The following is a 12883-nucleotide window of genomic DNA, read 5'->3' on the forward strand; positions in this document are numbered from 1 at the left end:
CAGGAGCCCACCACTAGCTAAAGGCACCACAATAGGACTTGCTTGGGTCTGTAAAACAATCTAGGCAATCCAGGACATAAAAGTAATATAAAATTGGATTAAGGGTATAAGAGGTACTAAAATAACATTCCCAGAAAGCGAGAAAGACAGTTAAAACAGAATGCACTCACCATACAGAGGTAAATATAGAATTTTGAGAATACCTTCTATTATCCCTGTGAATATTCTCAGGAGGATAAGGAGGCTTTATATCACAGATAATTAAATGCAGGCTCTTTACTATTATATCTGTTGTATTCAAGAGAGCAGTAGGTTATAGGGCAATAGACTGAAATTAGATTTTAGCAGAACATGTGTCCTGACCTTTCTTTAAAGCAGATCTATTTACTTTATAATGCAGTTCATCTTGTAGGAACTGATGTACTCATAGCCAGTGTAAAGGTTAAGACATATGCGACTCTTAAACCTTCTTGCTTCTAACTCTGACATAATTCTCTTTGTTTATATTGTGCAAAGAGATATTTTAAATAGCCAGCACGGAAAATAATCTTTCTTTGTGGCTATGTTAATTTCGGCTATCGCAACATTTACACATCCAGTGGAGCAAATGCATTTCTGAATTGCAAATCTAATGGGCCTGATCTTCCCAGTGTAAATCAGAGCAGCTCTGCCGAAATAAATATTGAAGCCAATGAAATTTCACTGATTTATATCTAGGTATCTAACTTGGAGCTTAAATGGATTAAAGCCAGATTTACATGATTGTGAGCGATAAGATCTTGGCCTTGCGCATTTTGATACATTATGGGCCAGATTGTGAACCCCTTATGTCAGTGGCACAACTTGCATGAGAAAGTGCTCACCAGTGTGGCTGTGGGCTGCACAATCTGGCTCTGTATTACACAGATGTAAACAAGTTACCACGAGAAAGTTATTAAGTGGCTTTGATGATCTCATAAATAAACATGTCATGACACTTAAGTAGCTTTAATAGTATCAGAACCACAAGAAATATGAAGAGTCCTGTATTACAGATGTCCTGTGTTGTAGTCCTTAAACAAAATTGATGAGAGTTGATTCAACTATATCCTGCCATGATTCTGGATACCATTTGATTTGCAGAGAAAAAACAGCATAAAACAGTATGACAGGACAATGTCATACTATACAATGCAAATAGGAGGTTTTTCCCGTTGCTCTTACTCCTCTTACTATTGTTGCCTATTTATCTCCAAAAATCTTTTTCCCTTTGCATGTGATTTTATTTTTCCTCTTGATCTTATCTGCCTCAATGTAATTCATCCTTCTAGAAAGACCTTCACATTTTGAGCACAACTTTTTTTTATTAGGTAAATTCTATATTAATTCTGCCATTAAATTCTGCTAATAATTTAACACTAAGGCATATAACAGACACTATAAGTCTGTGTGCATGCATATTTCACTGACATTAACACACATATATTAACAAATCCTGATTCTATGTATATCACATTGACAAATTCACAATAAACATGGTCATAATTTTAAGCAGTGACAGCCACCAAAGTCATCAGAGGTACACCCCAAAATGCATGGCTACCCTCGGAGCCACTACTATGGCTTAGCAGGAAAAGCCTTTGGGATGGGATGTTGTGCACCCACCCAGGCCCTGTGCACAGTGCCATAACACATCCCTCATTCAGAAGGTGGCAGCTTATTGAATCAGCTCATTTTCTATGTCTGTAGCTGCTAACCACTAAACACTGCATAACACTCCTACCCAAATGTGAGGGTCTCTCTAGTAACAGCAGCATGAACAATAAATACTAAAGAAATGGAACTAAATAGCATTTTTTCTTTCAGAAAAGTAGCATTCATTTTAGGGAAGTTTCAATTGAACCTACTCTGTTTGACCATTTAGATAATGATCAAAACTTGCAGCATGCAGGGATAATACTTGAACCTTCAATTGGTTGGGAGGGGAAAGCAAAGGACAGCACCTCAGCAACTTCTCAAACATTGCTGCGAGCAAAGCAAAAGAAGACTTCTACAAAATAAGAATTTAGAAACAAAAGAGCAGCTATGAGATTGGCTAACAGGGCCTCCTGGAGATGCTCTACATTTCAAACTCATCCCACCCAAAAGCTGTTTGTCCTGGACCATAAACCAGTCACTTCCCAAGTACTGAGCTCAGAGCACATTCACCAGCACTGGCACCTCATGGGGCTGGAAATACAGTTTCCAAGGAGCATTCTGTCTGTCTCAACAATTACTCTGAAAAATCTGTTTCCATTTAATTCAAAGGACATTCCAAACAGAGCTAAAGTGACTGAAACAAAAAAAGATAGAAAGCTAGAGGTGTAATGTGTTGTGCATCTACATAGCAACACAAAATTTTACCTTAATCTTTCTGAGAAATATAAAAAATACGTCTTAGAGAAATAATTATCTTTTAAAAAATCCATATCTTAGTTTTGTACTTAATATTGTCATTCCCCTCATTCATAGTATGGAATGCATACAAATTACAAATTCTAGTCTTTTAAACCAAAGTAAAAAGCAATAAGCAGTAAAACTAGGAGGTTTCAAGGGGAGAGTGTAGCCCAATAGCTCTGTTCTGACATGATACGATAAATATCGATTCACTGGGCTGTTAGGCCTTTCTACTGGATTATCCCAAGTCAGTTTTTATTACTGTGTGCAGAGACACCCGGAGCTGTGCCACAGGGTTCCCCACAGTTAGCAAACAGCAGCAGTGTGGAACCCCAGCCCTGTGAGCTCTGCAGCAGCACTGGAGCCTCCTGCAGAACCTGCCCCCTCCAAGCAGAGCTGGCCATTGCCACTGAAGGCTCATGGCAAGACCAGAAAATTCTCCTCCTGGAAAATGCAAGCCCATGTAGCACCTGAGATCATCTAATTATCTGGTACTGAGCCCTACAGGCAGGCACACAGAGAAAAGAAGGGCCAAGGAAGGGTGTTTGTCAGGATACTCACTCACTGCACTTTTTTTTTCTAACCAGGGGAAGTAAATGATGATTTTAAAGGATAACCCAGGCTGGGAGTTGCATTACTGCCTGCTCAGCTCTATGGGCAATTCCAGTTGCTCCAGTTCCTCTGATAGTCCCATCTTTGTCACACTTCCCTCATTTTATGGCTACACAAGGGAAGAAAAAAAAAAAAAAAAAGTGTGCCTTGCTAATGTCCTTCAAGAAAGAGGAAAACAATCCCGGGTTTCTATGTAAGAACCGGACTTCAGAGATAGCCCTTAAATATTTTGATGAAGCAGTGCCTTTTACCTGCAATACCACCAGGATAAAAATCTCTGATGGCTAAAAAATACAGCTGCAGCCTTACCACTATCACCCCTGCTGTAGAAATGGAAATTTGGAGGTTTGGAACTGTTAATGTTTCTCTGGATACCACGAAGAACTGATGAGAGGGGCCCTAACAGCAACACATGGGGTTTTCCTGCATGTTCTCTGGGTACCTAGAGACACCAAGGCTCCTGGCATGACCTTAAACTCTGCCCCTGCCGCAGGAGGCAAAACAGCAGAGACAGAAACTCCCTCTATTCCATCAGAACAAGAGGGATGATCTTCCTGGAGTGAGCAAAGAGCTCTGAGAGGAGCCAGCCTGTTGCTGTGTGAGTCCATTGCAGGAGTGAGGAGCAGCAGCAGCACACCTGGCACAGGGTGCTCTGTGCTCCTCCATGGGAGCTGCTGCTGCTCGGGCACCAGGGAGATTGTCCTGGTGCACAGGAAAATCTGGGCAAAGCTCCTGCAGCCCCTGGCATGGGTGGCTGCCTCTCCTTTCCCGACATTCCCCTGAAGTTTCCCAGCTCACCCATCCTCCTTCCCCAGAGGAAGGCACACAAGGGCTGCATTATGCACTGGGAGATAAGGGAAATGGTGAATCACGAAAAGCAGTAATTAATGCTGAAATGCCATATGTGGTGGTGTTTTTTAAATTGCATAAGATTAGTGTTTTCTATAGACTTTTTTTCCAATAAAAGACTAGGCCTTCTCTTAAAGCTAAAATAAAAAGCAAACTCTGAAAGAGCAGCAAAAACCACAAGCCTTGTAATCATTCTCAGTAATGCAATTTTGAGTTCCACAAAAATTCACTTACTCTGGCAAACTCCAAAACTGTGGAATAATTACCACTGGCAAGAGGGATATCTGCACTGATTTTAATGTGAGCAAAATGGCTTCTTCAGTGTTCTAAGAGGAAAAGTAGATATATTGTGGAAGAAGCTTTACATAATAACCTTTTTGTAAAGCTTGGATGGCAAGATGATTCTGTAAGACACTGAAGTCACATGTCATTAATCAGAAATGACAGTCTTTATTCACATATATTTGACTGAAACTGCATAATTTTAGCCTCCAATAGCCCTGAATAAATGACCTTAAGTATAGCACTTTCTCAAATTGACAGTGATTGATGATGGACCGAAAAATTATGAACACTGAAGAAGTAAACATGAAAAATAGACAAACCCCTTAGTATCACACAGATTTCTTGTTTGCACTTTTCCAATTCATTCACTCATTTTTATCTCTATAACCTTGCTCATCATGCTTTAATCATTTTTATACTGCTGCATTTGTTACATTTTTCCTGCAGTGCCCCCACACTAAACCCTGAGCTCGCTGAAAGATTCATTCAGATAAATGGAATTGATTTCATATTTTCCCATTCATGAAAAGAGTCTTTAAAGTTAGAAACTCTTTATGCAGAATGAAACTAAAGTAACTGATTACTTCTAGGCAGCATTTATCTACATCTCTTGACAAAACTACAGAGCACTTACTCACGTGAGCAGCATTCCTTACACAATGAGAGGTTAACCAGCCCCAGCAGAGCTGCTGCTGCAGCCCTTTAGCTTTCAACTCCCTTTTACAAACAAAAACCACCTGACTCACCATGGGATAAATAATGTAAACAATGTTCTCTGAGTAATTAAAACCCCACCCTATTGATCCTTTTACAAACCACTTTATGCTCACACTAATTGATGAAACAGTAAAGAGAAACCAGAACCTAATTAAATTTCTTGTGCATAAACTGGTCCAATCTGTAGCAGCATCCACTGCTGGAATTAATTAGCGGCCCCACCTCAGACCCACCTGATGTTCCCTACATGGAGAGGACACAGGGATGAGCCTGGAATTAAATGCAGTTTTTATACCTCGCCCAGAGGGTCTGCTTGCATTAGAGCCTGAGTTTATGGCCTGCCATCTGCACTGGGGACAGCATGAACAGGACACTGGGGCAGAGGGGGCTCACCCGCTTGCTGATGGGACTGGTCTGTGTCTCCGTGACCCACCAGGATGGGACCAGCTGGGAGATGGGAGAAGGGCAAGAGCTGCCTTGCACCTATTCCCTCTGCAATCAGTCACTCAGCAAGACTGGCTTCTGATTTCAGATGGGCTTTAGATGGTTTAGTCTACAAAACAGATTTCATAGCATGAGATTAGTGGCTGAGCAAGAGGAAAGCCAGTGGCTTGCAAAATGTGAAAACATTACTAGATACATCCATGCATCTAGTAATTCACCTCCTTACAAGAAGCTTCAACATCTAAAGATGAAATTAGAAATAGGTGTGGCCCTATATTTTTCCCTCAGATCAAGTATTGGCCAGGTAGGAGTATCACCCAGAGGTCACCACAGCCCTGCTGTCACTGGGGCTGGTGGTTGGGCAGATCCATCTCAGAGGGTTTGATCTCCCTCTCAGTCCACATGGCTGAGTGTGTGGCAGTGGTTTGTCGTCCTGGCAACTGAAACACAGCTCTAGATGCTGCTTTTATCTGGTGCTGTACAAAAACACAAATCCCTTCTGTCTGTCAGGCTTAAATGAAAATTTTTGGGGTTTTGTTCAGTTTGCTGGGGGGTTTTTAAGTAAAAAAAATTCTTGGTTTTACTAAGAGCTGGCAGTTGTTGTGAAGGTAAAGATGAACTTTAAAACTTTCAGTTGGTATTAATTCACTGTATTCCAAAGCTTCGAACTGATTCAGGGAGATTAAAATTCTGCAACGCTTTATTAAGAGCACACTGATGCCCGTGCTGCTAGACTGTATAAAATGAAAGGCTTTTATTAGCACTTCTCCCTAGCATGAGAGTGACTTTCATATTGGATTAATACAGCTAATATTGCCACTGCATTATCACTTTATGAAAGTTTGCTAATGAGATTTGAAATTGCTTAATGAAAATATCCCAGTTCTCCCAAACACCTACCCTGCTGACCACCTGCTGGGAGCTGGACTGCAGGGCCACTGCAGCGGTGGGGAGCGAGCACATGATGCCAGGAGAGGCCAACTTTGATTTTCTCACACACTGCAGCATGTAATAACATCCCACACCAGGATCCCCTGAGTGCCACCATGCCAGCCTTGCTCAGGCCTTCATGCAGCGTGACAGAAGGTGACATGGTGTAATCCAGAGCAGTAAGCTCTGAGGAGCCTGTTGCCTCATTAAAGCACTCCTGCAGCAAGGCTGGGTGTGCTGTGATCAACATTCCTGCTCTGCCGAGTCCTGCCCTCACACCTCTCTCCAAACTGGGCTGGCCAGACCGCACTGCCGCCGCATGCCCCCAACAGCCATGGGCCACCAGAGTACGTGGGGACATGGCCTGCCAACAGCTCCTGTATTTCAAAATAACAACTAAAACAAACACAAAAACCAACCCAGAACCAACAGCAGCAAAAGTTGCTTCCTGCTGTTTTCTTGGAACAGTTTCCACTTTGGGGTCTGTTTTCAGTTTTAAGCTTAGCTGGTCCCACTTTGCTGTTCCTTGCCCAGAGAAGGCATAACAATGGCTTGGGCACTTGCAGAAGTAGCTGCACTTCTGCATTTGCAAGAGGGAAGATGTTGGAGACACCAGTGCTCAGGAGCACTTTGGGACTAAAAGGTCATCCCTACAAATATACAGCCCTGCTCCACAGATTTGCCACAGATCCATTAAAAAGGAACACTTCTCACTTCTTACAATAATAACTGAATTACTGGCCATCTGACTACTCTGGTAAGCAATAAAGCTCCATTTTTCCCCCTCATTTCCAGCTGTCACAGTTTTCTACCAGGCCATGAAGACAATGAGAAGGAAAGCTGGAAAAGTCTTGGTCATAATTCTGCATTCCCTGGCACATTTCTCAGCTGTGGAATTACGCAACAGAGGAATCTGTCCTGGGGTGTCTGCTTTACTCCTGCCATGTGTCATGGCTTGTATCACTGCATCCAATGCCCAGTGAAACAAAAGGAGCCCTCACTGTAGGAGGGATTTGGGCTGCTGGTAGCAGAGTGAAGAGCTCTATGCAGGCAGCAGTGCTGAATGCCAGTGTTTATCTGGCAGGAATCTGGAGCACCTGAATTTCTCTTTTGGTTTCTGAGTCTTTTATTTTTTTATAGATTGATTTATTGATCTATTACTAGCTTTTCATCCAAGTGAAAAGCTTACAGGAAAGAGCCACTATGCAGTTTAAAAACAGATTAGTGAGCAGATGTTCATCTAATCCAAGAACCCACCAGGAATTTTTGTTTATTATTGGATTACATTTAGGCCACAAGAAAGATAAAGCTGCTACTAGAGTGTGCATGTATAATGCATATCAGGGTCATCCTACTGCAGGTTTTAATGGAGAAATTCCAATTTTGGACACATAACCACAACAATAGGCAACCCTAGGTCAAGTAGCTCTACTTGCAAACTCAGCTCCTTGTACCAGTCAGATTCTCACCAGCAGAGACTCACCCGCACCCCAGAAATATCTGATGTCTGGCAGAGAGCCATTAGGACTTGTTTCCAAGATTAGAGTCCAGACCATTTTAGATTTACGCTTTGGTTTCTTTTCACACCTCCACAGGTTGGTATGATTTCACAGCACATGTTGGAAAAATGCACACCTTGATTTGAGCACTATGCCAAAGGCAGGTGGTTAATTGGTCATGTCATTAACTAGCCAATCCCCAGCACAAAAGGCATAAACAAAGTTACATGAATCAATGTTAATGAAATATTAAAACAAGGACTCCCAAACAGTCTACATGTATTGATCAGACATGGAAAACCACAGAACCAAGCAAAACCCCTGCCCTCTGAGCCAAATTCCAGGATGGCAATTGAGGGACTCAGAGCTCCTTATTCTCATTTACACAAAGTTTTCTGAGGCATCACTCTGGCAACAGAAAAATACCTCAAAGGGGATATAAATATTCAATCCTTAAGGTCCATTTACATTGCTGGAGGGGTGTAAAATGGCCTTAGGGTAAAAGAGAATTAAGATAATAGATTTTAGGGGCAGAAGGGATCCCTGTGATTACTTAGTCTGACCATAGAATTTTACTCAATAATTCATTTGTTGAATTGATGCCTTCTGGTAGCAGGAGTGCATCTCAGTGCCACAGGTACTTCCTGCCCAGTGAGCCTTGAGGATATTTTGCAATGAATATGCCAAGGCTGCACAGTGCAGTGAAGTGCTCTTGTGGCATCCAGACATCCCTTTTATGAGAGCTGAGTCCCCTCTGTTTGGGTTGGAGCCCACCAAGCTGGGAGTGTCCAGGCTGATGGTGCCATTTTGGCTGGGGTACAGCATCAGAACATGCAAGGAAAGTTTATAAGAGAAACTCTTTCCTCAACAGTTACGGGAACTGACTTCCCACATGTGCAGAAGTCTCTGAAACCAGAGAGTGTAGTTATATAGATCCCACTGTTGTGCTGCTGCAGGTCATGGCCATTGGTGCTGAGAAATACAGGGCTGAGACACAGCTCCAGCAAAAAGTGAGGAGGTGGGAAGACCAGCACCAAGGTGGGTGTAGTAGTTCTACTCTGAAATGCAAGAGGATGCAGTCCCTGACACTGGGGCTCCTCTCCCATCCTTCTGGGTAGAGAAGTTCACATGCACAGTGCTGGATCAAGCTCTTCATGCTCTAGATGACCTAATTTTTAAAAAATTGGGTTCAACATGCAGGCTTTCGCTAAAAAAAAAAAAAAAAAAAAAAAAACAAAAAAACAGATGCTGTGAGCTGAACAATCTTGGGTAATTAAATTGTAATAAAAAATTTGCTTCATTCATTAACTATGGTAATTGACCAAAAAGCAATAGGACACCTGCTATTTTCATTATAACTGCTCTGATATAATTCAGGGCGCAATCTCCATGTGGAACAGGTCATTTAAGTTTAACATGGCTTCAGATTATTGTATTAAACAGCTCATAAATATGGTCACTTTTTATTTCCAATCAGTAATTTCAACAGAGTTTGACCAAAGCTGAATCCTTAGCCCAGGATTTGTAACAAACAGCACTTCATCAGATTTCTAAGAGTCTTCTCATGTCCTTTTGCCCATTTCTCTAGACCCTTTCCAGCATGAAATGTGGTCTCTGTAGATCTTTCAAAGGTCAGTGGGTGTTGCCTCATTTTGCTTATTTGTTATTTAAATGTGATAATGTATTGCCTTTTTGATATTTTTATTTATTATTTACAATATGTCAATAGATGGAAGTGTCTCCCCTGAAGAGTGCTGTCCGACAAACAGATGCACTGGAAATGCAAAAGAACACTTCTATTTTTCCAGTACAGGGCTTTTTTTTGGTTGTTTTTACATCCTGCAAAAAGAAGGATTTATTGTCTAACTGTATGGATGTCAATGCTGAGCCAATTCTGCAGCCCAGTCAGACAGGGCTCTTACTGCAGTAATATATTTACCCAAATAATAAGCATTGTGGCAACTGGCTGCAAGGATCCAACCAAATACATTTCTCACAGTGTTAATTTAAGTAGTAATGGAGTATGAATAAATAACAAGAGCAGAAAATAAGATGGATTCATATAAAGCAATCATTTCAGTGAGTTTTTTTACTGTAAAAATTACCCCGGAGTTCCTAAGTCGTATCTTGAGAATTTTAGCTAAGCTGCTTCTTGGCCAAGTTCTGTGAGGGCTCTGCTTATTTTCAATTTCAGCTGTACAACTTGTACAGCACATTGAATGATTTAACCAAGCAGATTTAAAGTTCAGTAGACAGTGTTCTTTGTTAGATTTTAGTCACATACCAAATTCAATAGACTCTGCTGCAGGCGTACGTCAAAATGCCAGGAAGGCATGAGACATTGTTGAGTATGTTGGAGTTTATTGTTTAGAAAAAATTAAACTTGGTCTCTCATTCAATCTTTTTAATTAAATAGTCATACTCTAAACCTCAAGGGACAAAGGAAAAGAGAGAATAAAGGCAGTTGTTCTGTAAAACACAACAGATATTTCTTTATATCTGGACTGAAGAAGTCAGTATATGTCATCTGCCCCAAAAATAAATACAAGTATTTTGGGTAAATGTGTTCCAAGCAATGAATTGCCATCACTACTACTAGCTATTACCTGCATAAGATCATTAACAAACAAACAGCTTTCCTGCATACATAGAGCTTTGTTTGTTTCTGCATAAGAACTGCTATCATATTCTCTGCTGGTGAGTTTTGGAAAACAAGTCTAAGATCTCACACAAAAACTGAACAGCCATATGTGATAGCTAGCTAGAAACCAAGTCATTTTTCTGCTCCCTGTCTGCAAATTTGTCCTTAAATATGAGCACTGAACAGACTGTATGCTAAAACCCAGGCATGAGCATTAAATTGCTTAAGCCCAGAGAACTGCCAAGATTCTGCCAAGCCTCCCGTTTCAAGGAATCCACTCAAAGGCCACTATTAATAGTCTGACCACAAACCCAACCACTGGATTCAGAGTGGGAACACTTGAAAAGTGCTCCCAGTGTGGGCAACCACACCACAGAGAAGCAGCAGCCTTTAACTCTGTCACCCCTGCAATGCTGGAAGGATGTTCCCTCTGCAGGGGTCACGGTGGGAAGCAGGCTGCTGGCCAGCACAGTTATGGCTTTGCTAGGCCATCAAAGCAGGATTTTAATTTCAGACCATCCATGGGATATGAGTCTTTCCACTCCCTGCCATATTTGCCCAGACAGTAATGCACGCCACATTAAAAATACCAACATGAAAAATAATGATGGTTTTGGCTGCTCTCTGCCTTTGACTGTATGATCATCAAAATAACAACAGAAACAATAAATCTCTTTTATCCTAGTTAATGCTAAATTATGTGACAGAAGTGCTTAATTCCTGCAAATGTAATGAGAATGAGAAGTGGTACAAATTCTAAGCCATTGAATTACAATCTTTAAATTGTAATCCTGTTTTCTTCCTTGCAGACTAATTCACAGTAACTTGCACCAAACCAATCAGTAACTCTTTAGATTTGGCTTAATATTCATATTGTAAATTATCTATTTAACATGAGTAGAGATGGTTCATTATTTCTCATACAAAACATTCTCAAATGCAAAGTGAAGGTTTACAAGGTTATGACTAAAATATGCACTATTTTCTTACACCAAACTGCCCAGTGAGTAAAGTCACCTGATTAGTGGTGATCAAACAACAGCCATGGACTTACAGGCAGGAGCCTCCATCTGTTCCTTCTGAGACTTCCTAGGCCTGCGTGGCAGAGCAGGTCAGTGCTGAGCATACTCATCTTCAGTAGCATTTGAACAAAATAAGAAAATACTTCTAAGGTATCTAAAGTTTGAGAAAGAAAGAAAATTATCAGTTACTGCTCAGTGTTTGGTAATTAGGCTTAGGGCTTGGAAAAGACTGACTTAACCCAATGTAGTAAATTTTCCCACTTACTTGCCTTCCCACTCTCATGAATTTTATCCATAGAATTTGTTCATGAAACTAAGCTTTATCTTCCCTATTCTGAAATTTTCCAAAGCCAGAGTAACCTTTGCACTGGTTTTAAAAGTCCATTTAACATAAGACTTAAAAATAGGGGTTGCAAAGGTTTACCCAGCCTGGTCTCCAGTGTCCAAAATGAGCTGCTCTAGGATGAAGGTGAGCACACGACACACAGAACATGATGCTTTCCCAGATTACCTTCCAGACTCCAACCAATTTTATCAGGGGGCTTCCCAAACCAGAAATTATGCCTGGGTTGAAGAAAGCTGAATGGATTTTCCTTGATGATTTTGAGCCCTGTTGCAGCACACGTGACAGTTGAGACAGCAATAATAGACAGAGTACCAGCATACAACATCAGAAAACTTCAACCCACACAAGATAGCACTTTACCACCTCAGAAGGCTGCAAGCATCTTCCCTTCTTGTTCTTTAGCCCAACCTTTTATACCCTCCTGATGATGCCCTGCCCCTGTGTGCCCTTCATTGTCAATGCCCTGCCCCTGTGTGCCCCTCACTGTTGATGCATTGCACCTGTGTGCCCCTCATTGTTGATGCCCTGCTCCTGTGTGCCCCTCACTGTCAGTGCCCTGCCCCTGTGTGCCCCTCACTGTCCATGCCCTGCCCCTGTGTGCCCTCTGCTCCCTTTGGTGGCTGCTCAGTGCCCCTGGGCACTCCATGGCTCGTTGCTGTCAGGGCTGCTCACCTGCTTCCCATAGCTGTAGCCCACTGGGGATGAGGGTCAGCCCAGCCCCATCCCAGCCCCACTCCCAATTACCACAAACTGTGCACCTACACAGTCCATATTTTGAACCCTCATCAACTTTTAGCATCCTGACAGGAGGAGTCTGACAGGTTAAATATTCTACTAGAGGGGATGGAATGGCTGGTACAGATGCTGTACAGAGGAGAGAAGGATTTAACCTTTTGCATGAATATATCAAAGCAGATATTTAGCTGAGAGTACAGTAGCTATGTGGCAGTTTTATTTTTTTAAAAAGCAGAAGTTAACTTTTTTATTTAGTTGAACAGGCTTGAAGTAAATTCTACCAACTTTCATTTTCAAACTACAATAGCCAATAATCACTTACAATCCAGGTGCTGGGGGAGGTGTGCAAGAACCTTTTAAAATGTAAAATAACATGATTCTGTGACAA

At 41.6% G+C, this 12883-nt stretch overlaps 1 long non-coding RNA gene across 1 annotated transcript in view; it reads right to left on the minus strand.

The window, feature by feature from the left end:
* The window catches only part of LOC141730831 (uncharacterized), a 71244-nt gene extending 58982 nt beyond the window's left edge, over positions 1 to 12262 (minus strand). Inside the window, exon 1 of the long non-coding RNA XR_012582542.1 lies at positions 11447 to 12262. This is a non-coding gene — a long non-coding RNA (uncharacterized LOC141730831). The remainder of the gene's footprint in view (positions 1 to 11446) is intronic.
* Positions 12263 to 12883: the final 621 nt, after the last annotated feature.

This window comes from Zonotrichia albicollis, chromosome 13 (assembly GCF_047830755.1).
Source record: "Zonotrichia albicollis isolate bZonAlb1 chromosome 13, bZonAlb1.hap1, whole genome shotgun sequence".
In the NCBI taxonomy this organism is placed as follows: domain Eukaryota; kingdom Metazoa; phylum Chordata; class Aves; order Passeriformes; family Passerellidae; genus Zonotrichia; species Zonotrichia albicollis.